Raw genomic sequence first — 4,810 nt, 5'->3', positions numbered from 1 at the left:
GTTTGCTGCAGAATGTCGCTGCCCCTGCTTTGGAGTAGGTCTAACTGGTGGCACCATATTTTACCTGTACTCCACATGCTGCATTGGCTGCCAGTTCATTTCACAGTAAAACTGAAGGTGCTGGTGGTCTCAGCTGATGAAGTCTTAAGTGATCTAGATCCAAGGTAGCTCAAAGATTGTCATGTCCCTCTCTAACCCTCCACACCGCCTGCGCTTATGGAGAATGTTTAAATTAGCTGTGGGGAAAGCTCTTAGAAAGTAGGGGCAGGGCATTATCAGTAGCCAGCCAGGAATTCATTTCTGCCCAAATACATTTAAACCCAAACCTGGCCATATTAGAACACATTGCAAGACACATCCCTGTGTCCAAGTTTTCAACTGAGATTGGACACTGGAATCCTGAACACTTAGCTCATGGACCAAGTTGGCTCCACCTTGCATCCTCTGAAGCAGCATGGCTTCAGAATATCCATATACCTAGGAAAGTTAGTGGTTCCCGCTTTATACAAAGTAACTGGATACCACTGTAATAATAATAATAATTAATAATCTGCTGGGCTCATACTCAGGCTTAGCCTGTCTGGAGTAGCTGCAAGACAAATGTACAGCGTCCCTAGCATGCCCCCATTGGTACTCTTCATTTGGAGGGAAACCTTCAGAAGAGATGGGCATTTTGTCAGAGCCCTTTCCCCTTCCCCTGCAACAGACGTGCACTTCAAGTGGGTCTGGACTGCGTTTAAGAGGTGGAGAGGAGTCAGGCAATATTTTGTAGTGGGAGTAAAGGATTTGCTGGCATATCTGGCCCAGTTTCTCAAATTCACCGCAGTAAAATAAATAAAAATAAAATAAAATAAAATAAAAAACGCCCGATCCAGCGCGGAAGAACGAGCTGACAGAGCCCCTGGCAGGATGTGTCTGCTCTTGATTTCACAGTGCCACCCATCCCTTTGCTGTGTTCCAGTGCTCCCCCCTACTATCCCCCCCATTGTTATTTTGTGTCCCAATGCCAGCACTGATTGTGGTGATTGATTGACTTAGCTGGTGCTGCAGGATTCAAAACCAACAGCAACAGGGGTAGCAGCGGCTGCTCATGGAGATAGCTGCCTAGGTTAATCCAAGGAGAGGAGAAGCAGTGCCCATGAGCTGCCAGCTCCAAGGACCTTACCATAAATTAAAAAACACCTATATTATTTTTAAAAAATGAAAGATGTGAGTGAAATCCTGCAGGCGTTCCAAATGATCTGCACCAACTTCCGCTTTCTGGGCTACATAAAAAGCCCCTTTCTCCCATTGCTGAGCAGTTCCTCACACAAGTAGTCCCACTGACTTCAATGAAACCATTCATGCCAGTCACTTCTCACCAGGAGAAAGGGGTTCATAGTTCGGTTCCTCCTAGTTAATTATGGCACTGCCAGAGACACAGAGGAAGGTATTTTAAAATAAAATACCAGTACCCCGCTGCAATGCGTCCCCTCCACTTTGGCAGCCACGTCCATTGTACTAGAGCAGTGGTTCTCAACCAGGGGTACACGTACTCCAGGGGCTATACAGAGGTCTTCCAGGAGGTACCATCAACTCATCTAAATATTTGCCTAATTTTACAACAGGCTATGAAAAAAGCACTAGCGAAGTCAGTACAAACTAAAATTTCATACGGACAATGACTTGTTTATACTGCTGTATATACTATACATTGAAAGGTAAGTACAATATTTATATTCCCATTGATTTATTTTATAATTATATGGTAAGAAAGAGAAAGTCAGCAATTTTTCAGTACTAGTGTGCTATGACACTTTTGTATTTTTATGTCTGATTTTTTGGCAGGTAGTTTTTAAGTGAGCTGTAACTTGGGGTATGCAAGACAACTCAGACTCCTGATAGGGGTACAGTAGTGTGGAAAAGTTGAGAGCCACTGCACTACAGCTTCCCATAGCAGGGACCACTGCTCCAGAGAGAGATCCTCTCGTGGACACGCCCTCTAACAGCTTCTCTCCTGTCAGAGAGGCAGGCATTCCATAATGGCCGAATAATGGCCATTAGAACATTGCACTCACCTTTGTCAACCTGTCTTTGTTTAAAAACAATGACACCCCTACTTTCTCTCTGCTTCTGCTTCTGCTCCTGCTCCCTCTCCTGGTCACCTGCTCTCTTTCCCCATCTTATCTGCTCCTGCTGCCTCTTCCCTAGGGAACTCATTTTCTGTAGTCCAGATTGCCCCCCCCCCATAAACTAGGAGGCCAGGGGACCCACTCTCCTTTCTCTTGCTTATCCCACTCAGCTCATGGTATCAGCTGCTAGGCTTCCTGTTGGCTGCTTTATGAAGCTAAGTTCCTCCCACTATTGGCAACAGAGAAGTGGAGGCTTGTTTCTGATCCTGGTGGCAGCAGCTGCTTTTCTATCAGCAGCTCTTCTCCAAGCCCACGTGACTCACCAGCGCTCCATAAAAAATACATCGCATTTATGATGGAGGGCATGTTTACAAGGTTACTAGGTAGCGTCTGAGAAAACTAACTAAGTAGCCTCCATTAAAGTAAGCTCTCTCCAGTTAAAGTCAATGAGAGATTTGTCATTGGACTTATTGGCACCAAGACTGGTCCAGTGTGTGCGTGTGGGAATAAAACAGAGAGAAAAAATAATTATTTGTTTGCCAAGACAGAGAAGTACAAAGTTAAATTAATCTGGAGGCTCAGCAGATGCTGATGTATGAATGGCCTGACTGATTTCAGTGTTATTTGGGTGCTAATAAAGATTTAATATGGCATCTTGAAAGGACCATGAGATAATCTTGAGTTTGGAACAAAAATGATTCAACATGATCTCGTTCCTTGTTACAATTTCTTTTAAACGCTGACTCTGTTTTGTGCATTTGGTTGTTTTTGCAACAGTATCAGAATGAAGCGACTGGTCATCTTAGTATTTGAATGTTTGTTGTTGAATATATAGTAGTATTTTAGACTTAGGATTCCAGATTCGAATTTGTGTGGCATTCCTCCTCTTTTTCCAAATATATATTGAGAAAGCTGTGAATGAGGACAAATTACTGGGTAGCCAATCAGGTCAAAGAATATTGCCGAGATCAATATTTTAATATTAAATATGATCACATGTTTTAAATCTTGAAGCTTAAAAAATCTTGCTACATTTTTCACAAGAAAAATGTAGCAACATCAAGAGCAGAAATAAATCAAGACGTGAGTGAATTTTTCTGATTAAGAAATAATGCAAACAAATCCAATTTTCATTTCAGTGTTATGCTTATAATCTGATGGCCTCCTTGGAAGGCATGTTAGAGGATTTATACTTCCTGGGATGTTTAATTTCAGTCAGTGATTTTTCAGAAATTGTGGTTTACTAAAAAGGTAAAAAAGAGACAGTTACAATACAGAAAGGAGGAAACCAAGACACTGGGGACTAGGGCCCACCACCTACTTCGGTCGCTGCAGCTTGCATCAAGTTTCCTGAAAATGCAGAAATGAATCACTATTCAGCATTAGCTGAAGTGTCAGATGACTATCCAACTGTGTCAATGAGAAAACTCCCTGCTCCTCTGATTTCATGAATTCCTAAGGTTTAAAGAAAGTGGAAGCCCAGCAGACATGACTTTCTACTTCTACGTTTTAAGCTGCAATACTTATAGGACTGCCAGGAGCTTACCTTTGCCCATTGACTAACTCACCAAGCTTAATGGCTCTTCTTGTTTCAGAATACTAGACGTTCGCTCCGGGCGTGATCTAAGGCCCACTGAAATCAATGGAAAGACATCCGTTGGCTTTAGACCTGGCCCTGAGGCTCTTGATCCTTCGAGCACTTATACACACACTTAACTTTACTCACATGAGCCGTTCCATTGAAGCCAATGGGCTTGTCTTGACCAGGAAAAGTGGCTGAGTTTATATTGGGTTTAGCTAATATATACTAGCTAAGCCTGATCTAAAGTCCATCTATTTTCTATTCAGGACAAACCCAACAGGACTAATAATACATGCCAAATGACTCATGTTTGCAAGATCAGGGCCTAAGATCATTACAGTACAGACCTGGTACCATTCAGAATGAGCTGTTTATCTACCCATAAACACAAGGATTTAGTACCATGGCTCTTTCAAACTGCACTGGGTTGAAATGCAATAAATGATATTCCCTCCCACCCCTCCACCCCCCAAAAAAGATTTTTAAGATGTTTGTGTTGTCTTTAATTATGGAGAGTCGAACAAGCATCATTTGGAACCAGTTCTGAATGGTTCTGCCAACCGCTGATTAACACATAATTTTTCTTCTAAGTGAAATTTTTCCTGGCAGTTTCATACAAATTAAACATTTGGTCCATTTCGAGTAAAAATGTGAAAAATCTGAAATGTTTAAGTTGAAAAAATAGCTCCTTGGTATACTCCAAAAGGATCCTTCCTGGTTTGTGAGGGACTCCCCTGCACACCTGTTGGGATTGAACATCACTACTGTCTCACTAATTTCAGTGCAAGTTTATGAAAATGATACACTGAGGCAAGACACTAGGTAATGCCAGAGCATGGGGACCTCAGCGCTCTAATGGCTTATATTGAGATGATGGCAAAATAATGTCACTAGAGTCACTAGAGACTACATTACTATGTCAAGATGATGGCAAAATGATTTTGATGCAAGTCTATTGAAACTATGTTAAGATATCAAGATGATTGCAATCTGATATTAGGGAAAGACCCCGGAGACAATGCCTGGTAAGTTTATGGCAAAGTATTTCAATACAGTGCTATGGAAACATGATACATTGCCAAGGTGCTGGCATATTGATATCAATCCATCAGTTAGG

The sequence above is a fragment of the Mauremys mutica genome, chromosome 9, assembly GCF_020497125.1.
Source record: "Mauremys mutica isolate MM-2020 ecotype Southern chromosome 9, ASM2049712v1, whole genome shotgun sequence".
NCBI classification, from domain to species: domain Eukaryota; kingdom Metazoa; phylum Chordata; order Testudines; family Geoemydidae; genus Mauremys; species Mauremys mutica.
Note: the sequence above shows the minus strand (reverse complement) of the source record.